At 40.4% G+C, this 14515-nt stretch overlaps 1 protein-coding gene across 11 annotated transcripts in view; it reads right to left on the bottom strand.

Annotated features, from left to right (window-relative positions):
* foxp1b (forkhead box P1b) overlaps positions 1-14515 on the bottom strand; it is a 149773-nt gene that overhangs the window by 91705 nt on the left and 43553 nt on the right. For 9 of the 11 annotated variants that reach the window (XR_013098588.1, XM_076883731.1, XM_076883734.1 and 6 more), the window contains one exon: positions 8375-8441. The gene's annotated coding sequence lies outside the window, so the exon portion shown is untranslated. Of the gene's footprint in view, positions 1-7882; positions 8184-8374; positions 8442-13539; positions 13653-14515 lie in introns of those variants that run through there. The other 2 variants (XM_076883735.1, XM_076883736.1) reach the window with 2 other exon arrangements.

The following is a 14515-nucleotide window of genomic DNA, read 5'->3' as shown; positions in this document are numbered from 1 at the left end:
ATAAAGCCCTATGAAATGCTAATATCTCACTTCTAATTAAAGGATACTAAGTCCAAATGCACCTTCACGGCTACTAGCTGGCAACATAAATTTTATTTTTTAACACTACACTACACCCAGAGATGTGCCTGAGCAACATTCCATTAATTCATATTTTAATACCCTCACCAGTCCTGCGTTAGCCATGCTGCCTGCCTCTACTCTACCTTTTCTCGCCTCTATCAGCTTTATATTGTGAGTAAGCACATCATTACGCTTTCTAAGAGTATTTTTTTTTCTTTTCTTTTTTTGTTTGCTGCTTTTTGTTAGTGCACATTTTGCTTTAAAGTGCTTCCAGAGATAAACACTTATGCACACATAGCCTTTATGCGTGTGTCACAGGGGAAAGGTCATGAAAAAACAAAGAAAGAAAAAAAAAAAGGGGAAAATATGCCAGCATTGCCCCTGCTGCACATGTACGCATTTACAATGTTTACACATCTTTGGCTGTAAATATGTTTACAAGAAAACCCGGTGCCTTTCTCAGAAACTGACCTTGAAGCCAGTAAACAAACCTCTTCACAAAGTTCATTAACGTCAAAGAGGGTATAGTCTTTTTCCCTTAGATGAAAAACAAAATAAAGAAAAGGTCAGCGCCATTAGCTTATCAAGAAAATATAACTGCAATGGAGTGGAAATTATAGTTAGGCCTGAACAAATACTGATGAAATAATGAGCAGGATGTGAGTCTTAACTATGGTTCAAAATAAACGTGAAAAAAGGTCTATTAATCATTCATTGCCAGGTAAAAATGTGAACTGGTGGGTAATGATTTGATAAATTCTTTGCATCTTCCTCTGTGTATGTGTCATGTTGTTTTAAGGTCACCGTGACTCATTTAGGTATTCAATAAGAGCAACTGTGAAAATCAGATTAAAAAAATGCAATGCAAAAGATTTTTTTAGGAAGAAAAAGATGTGGTTTAAAGTTGTATTATTCTGAGGTGTAATCTTAAAAAAACAAACAAACCTCACACCGCCATAATTAGTAAAAGAAAAAATCCATTTGTGTTTTGAGGTGAACACACAGAAATTACTTTACATTTAGTGCATCCGTTACCAGAGCGCAGCAGTAAAAAGCATGACTTTAAAGGTCAGTGTTAAGAACATATCACATGACGTCTGTTTGATCCGAGCCCAAGTATTTTCCCAAGGATTCTATGGCTCTGTACTGTGTAAATCACGCAGTCTGACCTTCTACATTCCTCATGCTCTGTCCTCCCATTCATCCACAGGCACAGATAATACTGGGCAAATATCATAAACGTGAGGATTTTAGGATTGAGGTGAGGCCGCCATCATCCTCTACCAACTGGGGAAAAGAAAGCCCATGCATCTGAAAGAACCCCATTTCCAACTACTGCCAGACTAACCTGTGGTGAAGTTACCTGACCCTAATACCTAAAAAGCCTCAATGCCGACCTCAGATGAATGCCAATTTGAGTATCGTGTGTTTTTTCCCATTTTAATGACAGTTTTCCTGGGTTTTTCTATCTGTAACAGCATTAATTTGCACTTCTGCAATACAATCAACTAAACTGGTAGTTACAACAACCCATATTTCAGCAAACTACAAAAAATTAGAGTAAAAAAAGCCACAGCCACCAGAACGCTACATTTCCTCTGCAGTATCCCAGGCTTTCTGGAGGTTGTGCGGTTGTGATTCCATCCAAGTATCATAAAGAGCCTCTAAGTCTCGCCAAGACGTTTCCAGTTCAAACGCGGCGTCGGCTTCGGGCCAGGGCGTGACCTGCAGCTGAACTGGCCTCCGCTCGGCCACAGGGAGGAGGGCAACAGCCGCTCCAAACACATCACCGCACCCCCTTCTCCCTCCCACCACCCCGATAAATAACCTAACACAGCAAACAGAGGCCCATCAGTCAGCCCACACATAGCTAACACCGCGACGGGGACAGAGATCGATGGGGAGATACAGACAAATAAAGAAAGACAAAAGGAAGGCGAGAAAAGAGGGCACAGCGACGAAGAGATGTGGGGGTACACTGTGAGGGCATCTAACACTACAGAGTAGTTAAATATCACACAGGAGCCTGAGCCAAGCAGCGTCGAAGGCCAAGTACTGTAAGACTGTGAAAGCCAGGCTATTTTGCCGAGCTGTGACATTTGTTTCTTATTGTCTAAGTGGCAGCTGAAAGCATCTCCCTGCGAGGGCCCCTCGGCTTTGCTCTGGCCCGCTTTGACAGGGAGGTAACCATATTAGGACGTGTATGGTAAAGTAAACAATAACATAGTTGCAATGAGATGGAAATTTTTCAGCTAATGGTGTTTGTCATTCCTGTTTTCAGTGCACTGAACAGGCCTATGTTTTTTCTAGCTGGCCAAAGAGACTTTGTTTATGAAAACAAGGCAGGAGCCAAGGCTAAAACCACAGTATTAAAAAAAAGAGTGAGGGGGGAAGACTGTAAATAAATGTTACTTTAAAAAATGTCTCTACCTTTTTCATTTGATTACATAAATAAACCCACATTTGGTTAGAAATAGCTTTTCAGTTTTTCTCTCCCTTTCAGGCCATGTTCACACAATAGCGGCTAAGTCTGAAAACACCTCTCTGCTTCTCCCCGCAGCAGCTGGTAACATCAATATTTCAGCTGTCTATCGCTATATATACCGTATTACATTTTTATTCTATATATAACATATAGCATGACCATTACCTACACTGGGCTTGCATGAACCCATGCAAACAGGAAGCAGAGGAGCTTTCTTTTCAGTTGCCAATCAGCAAAAGGTACAGTGTCTCGTAGTGTCTCGAGGTGTCACTGATGAAAAGTCTCCACTCGTACTACACGTACACAACAAGCCTTAACCCAAGGTATTTCCAACATTTTCATCTTGGAATTAGTAAAGCTGTCCGAGATCCTGCGTCTGCATGTAGACGAAAGGCCAAAGCGCACAGGGACTGCAACGGTGAACATGTGGACAATTCCAACAAGAAACAATAAGCTCATGAAACTGTTTCAATATACTACTGTGGTTACATTCACTGACATAGAAATAATATCATAAAGGAAAATAAGATGCAGATGTCTGAACACAAATTCACAGCAGAGGTCAAATAAAACTAACAGCTTGAAACTAAAAGCAGTCCTAACAACATTACAACAGAATCAGATCAGACCTACGCCAATGATCCCATCCATTCAAAGGGACCAAGTCACAGGAAGTAAATCTAAATCTGAATTCTTAAAATCAACTTTAAATTATATGAACACTACAGGCCAATACCAAATATCTTGACAATACTGACCTTTAAAGGGCCAAAAGCAGAATAGTTCACAATGGAGGAAGCTATCAAAGCTCATTAACTGTGTCACATTATTCACTTTAATAAATCCTACTCTGCTCTACAAAAGAGACAGGGCTGCAGATGGTTATGAAAAGGAAGCTGATGGTAGAAGTGTGCCTTTGAAACAAACAGTGTACATTTAGCATTCTTTTTAACTAGCTTGTTGACTAAAATTTGAAATCTATCATCCCTTTAATAAGATAAGATAAGATAAGATAACTCTTTATTGTCATTGCACAGTCATACATAGTACAGTAGTACAATGAAATTGGAAAAACTGTCCTACGTCGGCACTACATATAACACAACACGACACGATATGACACATCACAACGTAACAAACAACACAACACAGTATATTAACTTAGTATAAAAAAGAAGTATAAAAAAGTATAATAAAACCCAGTCAGAAGGGCGTGCGTGGTAAAAAACAGTAAACAGCAAACACAAGTGTCTAGTGTGCTAGCACATTCTGCAGTATTTACCAACTATTTTGCTGAAGAGCCTTGATGGTATCGCACCAGCAACCAAGAACCTACATTTGCATGCCCTGAGAAAGCGCATTGGCACTTTCAGGTGAGACCAAGTGTCTCAGTTTTCAAAATGTTAGCTCATGAGAATAACTCTTAATTGCTAATTTTAGCAGGTACTTTCTACAGCCATGTTTTAGTTGCCATTCAGTCAGTACTAAGGCTGAGTAAATCACTAGTGTGGACAAATTTTGTACTTGAGCTCCAGCTTTAATTATGACTCAGTAGTCAAAAGTTTTCGACACTCTCCAGAAAATCAAATAAGCTAATGAGTGGGAACAGTATATGGTGTGAAATGGAGACCCGTGCCAAACTCTGGATTGAATAAAAACAGGGAGATATTATTAAATGTGTCTGGGTTCAAAGGCCCAATTTGTTGTTAATTTCAACATCCATTATGAGCTATTTAAAAACAAATGTAGCCCTCACTCTGCTTTATGTTTCACTGGTCACTTGCTCTTCTCCTTGTCCACTCCCTCGCTATCTTTTCGGGGTTAAGATATAACCGCATGTTTGTGTGTGTGTGTAGGGAAAAACAAAGACTCTGATATTTTCCAGCCCTTTGAATAACTACTGCTGAGTCATTGGTCAGCTATTCAAAAAAAGGGCTTTACCTCGGCCTGAAGGAAAGTCTTAGTCCAGGTTCACATGAGTATTACTTTAGGCACCAAGTACATACAGTCAACTATAGGAAGCAGAAGCAGACATGCAACTCCTCCACTTCTGTGCTCTCCACATGTTGACTTTCTTTGTTTGGTTTTTACCCGCCTCTCTTCAGCTCTCGCTCCATCTCAGCCTCATTCCTAATCTCACACCAAAAATGCAAGCTGTTTATTTGCGTAGGTCTGAAACCATTCCATTAAGTAGCCCCACCAGGTGCTTTATCCCTAAAAGGGATTTGTTTTTCTAAAATAAACGGAGAAAGCAAAGGACTGCCAAAGTGATATCTACCATGACATGAAGTGAGCGCAACAAAGTCAAACTATCTAAATAAGAGGCACTGAGGCTTCAAGGAACTTTATGGAATTTTCATACATAGCCACAAACATTCATGTAGTGGAAACAAACAGGAATCTGTAGAATGTGTGCAATATATAAATGTACTGCTGTGCTTTAGGTGGTGAGGGTGTATGTACATAAGATATTCCATCCGTCTCAGCACCACTGCTTTGCTGTAAAGGCAGTCTGACAGATGCTTCCCTAGGTTACCACAAAAAACCCTGTGTAGTCATTTTGCTCAGAAGACAACAAATCAATCCCATTTATTAGCTCTATTTCATCTTTTCTGAAGCTGAGACACAAGGCCAAGACTGAGAAAGAGAGCTCTGGCACTTTTCCTCTCACTTTTGTGATTTTCTTTTCATCTCGCTATAAGACAACTCATCTGCAGATGGAATTTGCTTACTTCTGTCACCTCAGTCAATCTCACACGAGGGCTCTGTCACGTTAGCCGTCTGCACCTGGTAGCCGACTGACATTATCAAAGCTGCTCACTCGCCGAGGCAGACCAGAGAGTACACATCCATCAATATGTTCCAGACCAAGAGAAGACATGGCTGTCTGATGCTGATAGAAAAATAGATTGAAACTTGTCAAATGCGCTTTTCTACAAAAAAAGATATTTTAAGTAGCTTCAAGATCGCACATCTGTGATGACATTATAAGTAGGATTCCACCTACCTCACGACTACAGATAATTCCTATTCAGAGAGTTGCACGGAAAGAATCTCGCCCCATTGTGTAACATACGGTACTGAACATAAGGCGCGAATTTAACTGTGCAACCTGTTTAGTCAGACAATACGAAGGCAGACGATCTGCCAGAGTGTGTACCGATAGCAGCTGATGCACCCATGGGAGCAGAGCATCAGATAGGGAACGCAGACAGTGGCCAGGTGAGGGTGTTTAGAATGCTTTGACACATCCTGCGATCTCAATCAACAGGAAAAGGCAGAGGCATACGGTCGCTGTATGTCTCTGCGCTGGTCTGTATTGTGACGCCTTTGTAGTGACGATAATTTTTCATTTTCACGCTGCCTTGCATCTATTCTGCCTGTCACTGTTTTTAGCCGCAGCAGATAAGCTCAGAGAGTAGATTACGGTACTTACAGTGCATGAAAAACACAGCAACAAAACTGCAAATGACAGAAGCGTTTTACTTTCTTGCTAGAAATCTCCCCCATGTGGCACTTTCGCTACAGCGAGTTGTTTATTATGTTCCAAGCTAGGCATAAGCGATTAAAGGAGCTCTTAAGAATCAAAGTGTTATAAATGCATGGAAACACAGCCGGCTGTAAATGCCACAGAATTAGAAGCTTACCGAGCCTAATACTAATACATGGCAATTTTCAGCTTGATGCTGATATAAAGAAATTACTTTTTTAAAGTAAGCAATAAATGCAGTCAAGGGAACGATTACAGAGGCCCTATTTTCATCCCGGCATAAATCTCAACACGACCTTTCTGCGGGTCCAACTCATGAATCCACTTGTTTATTCTTAACGCTTCCATAAAAAGTAGATTAAACAAAGCAACTTCAACAGTTAAATGAAAGCAATATAAGCATTCACAGCAAAGCAAGAATTACAAGACGTGCCTCTTTGCACATTGTGTTCTTCTCTCCCTTACATGGATTCATGAAATTCAAATGACATCCAACATGAGAGGATAAGACTTTGAAAGACCTCAAAACAGGGGAACATGTTTTGGGCATCTGAGGATTGTCTTTTTTTTTTTTTTATTGGGTTGGAAAGCTGGATGTCATCAGGTCTGAATAAATTGGCCAAAAAGGAGGCAAACACACGGCACACATCAGAAGCAGCCCTATCACAGAAATATGCCCGTATGATGATAAATATTCCAGATATCCAAATCAAAACTTTTGTCAGTAGCCTGCACCTCAAGTATATGTCATACTCTAAAGTGCATGCTTTTAAAATAAATATTTTTAAAAGTGCGTTCGGTCCAAATGGAGAGAAAAATGAGCACCATACATGCTTTTTACACACTCGTCCTCTTTGACTCGATTGCACTTTAAAAGAGCTTTAAACACCAAGACATATTAATCCCATAAGCTGCCACGGGGATTTCTGCATTAGTGATGCAATCAAAATCACATTGGAAGCTTGTGTCAACAATTAAGCTGATCTTGCCACATTAACATTAATTACACAACCATTTGGAAGATTTCAGTGCTGATCTTACATCTGGAGCAGGCAGCTGAGGGCTCTGGTGGAGTGGACCTGAGTATGCGGAGAATGCACTCCAGATAAACTCTCAACATGAGTCCTCTGCTTCCATTTTTTTCCCAAGGCTGAATCTTGTAAACGTGGTAGTGACTGAATCCCAAAAAAGAAGACCAAAGGCTTACTGATACATTGTTACATTGCAGAGAAGAGAGAGTCCTACAGTGCAACTGTAACAACACTTAGATATTTGTTTTCAGAATGTACGGAGAAGCTGCAGCTGTTAATATTTAAGACAGGATTTGTCTACAGGCAGGTGTTTTTTATTAGCAATCCAATATGACATTTTTAACATGCCACTTGAAGAAATATATTCAAAGAAAAACACTTGCAAAGTCTCTCTCGGTTCAAGAGTACAAAGAGTACAATCTCTTTTTTTTTTACTGATCACACAACTATTCATTTTAATATTTATCAAATCAACTAAACAAAACCAAACAAACATGAGTTACATTACTCAGAATAGCTTTGTTGCCATTTAAAAAGCTACCTACAATGAAAGCACTGCTACCCATGTCCAACATATCCACTCACAAGTCACAGCATGTTTTTGGGGGGGAGCTAGTGAGTGAGAGACAGAAAAGAAATAATACAAAGAGAGATGAAAGAAAATATGGCAAAGAGAGGGAGATGAGGTGAGCTTTAAGTTGTACGAGACAGAAAACAGACGCACTCCTCCTCTGAAGCCCTGAGCTCCTGAAGTGTTATCACCCCCCACCCCCCGCATGCAAAGCACTTCTCCAAAGTCCTACTAAGCCTCACCCAATCGCTCCATCCAGAAGTTCACATCCAGGGGGCCTCAGACTCTCTCAGACAGAGACACGGGTGTGAGAAGCAAACCTGAGATACGGGTGATATGCCAACCATAGCAGCTGTGTGTGTACTCCAACTCCCTTGTCTTGTTTGGTAAACACAGCATTACCTTATTTTAGCTAAAACCTTCCTAAAAATCTAGTTACTGTCCGTACGCCCCTGCGTCCAATTAGTCCTTCAACACTAAAAACCTTTTTAAAATCAAACCACTAACTTTCTTAACTAGCCACGGTTCTAGTTTCTGATCAGCAGCTTCTCTAAACACTAACAGAGTGCACCTGTCAAGTCCCCGGCCCACCCTCTTGGCCCTACATGCACACACAAAAATACAGTACACAAACAAGAAAACCACCCTGCATTCAGTTACTTATTAAGCCCTTTCAATAGAGCATTCGCACACACATGCTGGGTCTGGAGTCTGGTAAATGATTGTGTGTTTACCTTCCACGAGGACTTGCTTATTTAAAGCAATCTTCAGTTCCAGCGGTGGTGAAACAGCCTCCTCGCCCTGCAGACACAAAACGGGAGAATTATTTAGAATTCTGAAATAATTACCGCTGCAATGTTCGTCATCAGCACCCTCGAGCCAAATTACAAAAAAAAGAAACACGAGGTACACAGGTGTAAACTACAAGCAGCCGGCAACGAGCCAGCGGCTTCCACCAGTTGCTATCGATTGGAATTGATAACCGGCGCAAACAGTCTTATATGTTCTGAGAAACCATCAGAAAGAAATCAATTCTCTACATTCCTGTGCTGTTTGCCTCCCCTTGTTTGTATGAAGCTGTACAAGCAGTCAGTGTACCTTCCTCAGCTGCTAGGAACGTAAAAGCAACCATTTCAGCTCAGAGCGGGGCAGGAGGCACCTTTCCTTTATCTTCCTGTAGCCTACTATTGTCACCGTCCGACACATCCTCGCATTTCCATCTGCCTGTTAACTACAACTACACCCACTGATGATAACAAGTGAACAATGGGGCTGTCTGTGAGTGAATGGTTTATTTGCAAGACAAAAACTTTTCATATTACTGACAGAAGATGCCCTTCTTGGCACCCCCTGCTGGTGAACACACCTCATCTATACCTGCTCTGCCCTCGCTCTACTCCCCTGGGTGGACCTGATCTGAATTCACGGCTTTCCTAAGTGAGCACTCAACCCAGGCGAAGAAAGATGAAAAAAGAAAGAAGGAAACAAAATCTTATTTTTATGGTAAACTGAGAAGTGACTGTGGACCAATATCTCAGGTGAATTTGAATAAAAGCATTAAAGCATATCCAAATATGAAAAAAAGGCTCCAACTCCCTCTCCCGCTGTTCTTTTTTGCCGTTTACATTTGGCAGTCAAAAATGTGGCCGGGCATTTGTGAAAGTGTATATCTAAAGCATGCCGAACGCAGATAAAAACAACCCGGACCAACGTGCCCAGTTTCAGCGTTAATTATGAGTTAAACGCCCTTGTTGAAAACGCGAGTCAACATGCAGCTCGCTCTGAACTCTACCGAGGGTTGAACAATCATTGAAAATGGACCATTCCCACACAACTACCCTATTATTGTGATTCATTACACTTCAATTAACATATCATCAATGGAATCGTAAATCAATGGTGAGTGGTGACAAATGACAGATATTTTCAGTTTCAAACTACTAAACATCATTAATTCCCATCACCTGAAAGAGCCCCGGGAGCTAAATGAGTTTACCCAATGCATAACATCCATTTAGATAAATGTTCCATCATTTTAATGATGGAAAATTTGTACTGGAGAGAAAAGGCAACAACGGGATCCTGATAGCAGCTGTACGCCTTTTCTCCTTGTAATATAAAGCCCATCTTGTAATACCTAAACAGATAATTGTCTCCATTTCAAACAGCACAGGGTTGTAATATTGCCATTTAGAACAGTGGGGGTGCACAGATCGTAGGGTGAGGATAAACAAGCACATGCTGCTTAGCCCGGTTGGGAAAAGGGAACCCATCACACACTCCCACATTGAGATTTTAGGGAATAGAACAACTCCTGGTTGAGATAATTACCCACCAAGGTGGGTTATGTGCATGCTCAGTAAGAGGCCAAATCTAAGAAAATGAATCTAAATGCAACAATTTTAAAAGACAAAGGAAACTAAGAAGCATTTTCTAAGGTTCTCATGCAAAGTCTTGGCTGGCTGTTGCATATCTGCCGTGCCATTTGGTTAAAAACAAAAAAAAAACCCAACACAACGGCACATAGGACAACAAAGTACTTTTGACATGGAAATCTCACAGTGCAGTGACACGTAAAACTGATACTAACTGCACAGAGTTACACCAGTGATACAAACAAAACAGCACTTTGTTCCACCTAAACCTTTCAGCTAAACTCGTGCAACAAACAACATCTTGGTGAGCACAGAATTCCAATAATCTGCTGGATACAAACTCAATAGAAAAATACCTGTTTGTCAGTTATAGCCTGCAGTTAGCCATTAATCTTGGACTTTCCCAAGGGGGCATGTTCCAGGCTTGTAGTAGCAAAGCTACTAAAAAAACGCATGTTCTGTCATAATTAGTTGCTCTGTGTATTTTCTCCATATTATCTTTCCAGTACAGTCACTCGGATTGTGTTTTCTTTACCTGGGTGGGTTGCTGGATTGATGACAACTCCTGGAAAGAGGTATAAAGCAAAACAAGACTTGATGTCTTGCTGATTTCTGTCAAAAATGACTCACATATCTCAGCAGCGATTGCTTAAAAGTAAAAGATAATGAGCAGGAAGCTTTGACTTTCATTAATTATATACACTTAATTGAAATATGTATTCCACTATGTTTTCATTGAAGAGGTAGTGGAATACTGATAGTGTTACTTCTGTTACTGGATGCCACTTGAAGTAGCCTGAGAAATTTTAAAAACTGGCTACTAGTATGTACAAAGACTACAATGTAAGATATACATAATGAAATGATACAAAAATGAACATTACATTTTTAAGTTAATTATGCATGAAATTTTTATTTGTGCCGCTACGAGACCTTTTTATTAGCCCGATAGCTTTCAGGTGATCCATAAAAATGTTTCTATTTTGTATGCAAATACCACAGGGCTTCATTGTAGTCATGGTGGGAAAAACATGCAAACACCTTATTTTCAGAGGAAATGGAACAATCAGAAGGGTTTTTTGCTATGGTAATGAACGGCTGTGGTTACATGTGAGTGTGAACAAAGACTCATTTTATTCTGTCCACAAACCTGTGAAGTGGACTTTCCTATTTTTTGAAGGGGTCACGGCTTCACAATATGCTCTCTAGTCACAGGTATGTTATCAGTGCCTTTGGCTTTGTTGTAAGATTGCATGTTCAAAATATGAATTAATACCCCTCCACTGAAACGCACCCAATCCCAACAAAAGGCCTGCATTCACTGTGGACAGCTCTTCAGCTCCTCTAATGGACAGGCTCTCCTCTCTCTTCACACCGTGCAGACAAAAAGATGAGGGCCCATGAATATTTACCACTAAGTAAAGTTATTCCATTAATTACTCTAAGCACGCTTAATACTATATCTGTGGCTACTTCTGTGGCGGCTTGTTAATGAACCTTCACATATCATTACCATATTAATTAATGCTCAACTCAATGGTTGTCAATAGGAGGCTGCCAGAGTTGTCTCGTGGTTCTTTACAGCCCATCCTGCATGTTTGGTCCACTTAGCATCAGCATCTGAATAATTCTACAGCATCTATTTATCATGCCAGGCTATAATAGTCTGTTTGAATCTAAACAAAAAAAGTTGAGATACTGGTTTAACGTAGCTAAAAGCATTGTGTAAATAAAATAGTGTGTAGAAGAGTTGTAGTTGTGTAGAGTCACTGATATGCAGGGTCACTGGTATTTGTTTTTAGGGTGTGTGCAGGAGATTTTCCTAGTCACTGTCTGTGCAATGAAACACAGGAAAATCTAAAGCATGACTCACTTCTCAACAAACGCAGCTGCTTACTGTATGATCTGATCTGCCAAAAGGGCTGACTGCACACTATTTTCCCCCTCTTTTCTTCTGGGCTTTTATTAAGAAGGACTGATTAAATGAAAACCATGGCTAAGTCTCATAAAGTCTAAAAAGTCAGCATTTTAAAAAAGTGGAGAAAAATGCATTGTTGTGTTTTTTTCTTTTTAATGTGATTGGCAGGATCAGGGCGTTATATTGTAACACCCACACAGACTGTAAACAACAGCACTTTCTGACACGCAAAAACAGACTCAAAACCCACCAATTAAACCCAACTTCAATCCAGCCAGCCCTTATTCTGGGTGCTTATTTTCAGATTCTCTTTTTCTAAGCTTAAAAGGCAACAGTGCAGTCTGGTGAATGTCAGGCCTGTCTGATCCCCCAGATTCTTTGGACCTGCCCTCACGTTTTGCTGAGCTAAGAACAAAGTACACAGAGCGCAGCTTTTCTCCATGGAGTGCTTTGCTGTCTTAATATTAACGAAGTGGACCCAAAACAAGCAAGGACAAACATTTCTTTACACTATTCAAATGTGCCCACTGAATATAAAATGTCTCATCGACCACTGAATGCATGCCGCTGTTTACTGATCCATCAGAGAATCGCACTTTGTTTATTATTCTGTCAGCAGAGAAGTCACAGCCAGTGCAGTTCAGCATCCACGGTCAAGAAAGGTTTCACACTTAACATGCAAAATCAGATCAGGCCGGTCGAAATGTTTAACCCCACTCCTGTATGTACAGCAATGTACAGCACAGCACACACGGCCAGAACATTATGCAATCCCATTTTTACAACAAACCCCTTTCCACCCTGTCAAGCAGGAGGACTGTCAATTCTACCCAGCCATATCAAGTTACCACTCTCGCCCAGGTCCCAGCTCCTCTCCAACCACAGATCCTGTGCGCTATTAATATCAATAAGCTGCAGATTCCATTTCCCCAGACAAAGACAAAGGGAGAACAAGATGCGATGAGTGAGGGGAGGAACTAATACCCTTACGCATCGTGGGGTTAGTAGTCACTCTCACCTCCAACCCTGCTGCACTGAACAAAAGGAATATTTTGCACATGTAAAGCCGGACAATGTCAACTTTAACTAATAGGTCATATATTTTCCAATCATTTGTGGCTGTTTTTAACTGGGACAGCACAACACACACCCCTCAGTACTGCTGCAGCTAACGTTCCTTGAGGTTTCCTTGAGTCTTTTTTTGTTTGTTTGTTTGTTTGTTTGTTTGTTTTGCACGTCTATCTTAAAGAATTTAGATTTAATTCTGTTTGCCAGAGCATGAGCAGAAATGAACAAATTAACAAAATGATTCATTGCTTGTTTCATCTCTTTAGAAAACTCTCTAAACACTCGAATACTTCACTGAATTCACCCTTTTGCAATCTTACACTGTACGGCAATTATTATACATGTTGAGTAGCATTGTATTATGACCAATAGAGAAAGGCATTGCCATCTACACCCTATACATAAAATCTGTCAATCACTTACAGAACACACCTACAAAGACGCTCGTACAGACTCGCAGTCATGGAGCACTGTGCCATAAAAGGAATGACGAGGAGGAGAAAACAGTGTAAAGATAATATAATCTTCACAGACTTACCTTCCAACAGTTAAACAGACTTTCATCATGTTTACAAAACTGTATATTCATTCATATTTCCTCCAAGCACTGAGTGTTTGAAATCCACTTCTGAAGAAGAGGAGAAAGCTGGCGGTGAAAGTAGTCTAAGTAGTAATGAGGTAGTCAAGTGAGTTTGCATGTGTGTATAAGAGAGAGTGAAAGAGAGAGAGAGAGAGAACTAGCCTGGCCAGACGGAAGAGCTGAGAGGTACTAAAGGTATGTGGTCAAAACACAACAAAAGTCGGCGCCGTGCTCTAAATTAAACATGCAGGAAGAGGCCCGTTTGCATAAACACAAACACTCAGCAAATGAAGAACTAGCACGGAGCAGACGCCTGCTGGGAGCCCTACCTGTCCTAGCCTCTTTTAATTAGACAAGAGCATACAGAACAAATGAACATCAGCGAGGTCAAAAAAACAGAACAGGAAAAACAAAAAAGAAAAAAAAAAAACTTCCTCATGCCTCTGATGACACGAACAGAGGATTTCCCAACAGTTACACAGAAGGCACTTGACTTTCTCTACACTTTGTCAAACACCATACATGAGCATTTTACTTTTACATCCACACAGCTAATTACTTCATCAATAGGCACTCTGCAAGGCTGAGGATAAAATTCTGACTAAATAAAATGTACCAGTCTAAAAATGTCACCAGAGCATGAAGTCTTCAACATGAAACTACTTAATTACAACCTAAAATACTAATTAAATTTTTAAATATCAAATTTAATTAATGTAAGTAGGTCATTTTTTGGTGTGGGCTTTCATTAAATGATGTCCTCGATTAAAATGAAAGTACACCTTGTGATCTTCTTGTTCTTCCTTACATATGCTTCTCTTCTTCCCACCCCCTGGTGGAAAACCTGAATTTTAGCAGGGAGGAAAAAGTGATTTTTACGAACATCCATCGTCCAATGCCTTTCTTCCTAAAGACACTGCTGTTCCCACTCTCC

Source organism: Maylandia zebra, linkage group LG5 (genome assembly GCF_041146795.1).
Source record: "Maylandia zebra isolate NMK-2024a linkage group LG5, Mzebra_GT3a, whole genome shotgun sequence".
In the NCBI taxonomy this organism is placed as follows: Eukaryota; Metazoa; Chordata; class Actinopteri; order Cichliformes; family Cichlidae; genus Maylandia; species Maylandia zebra.
The sequence above is the reverse complement of the archived record's forward strand: the minus strand, read 5'-3'. Positions and strand labels throughout refer to the sequence as shown.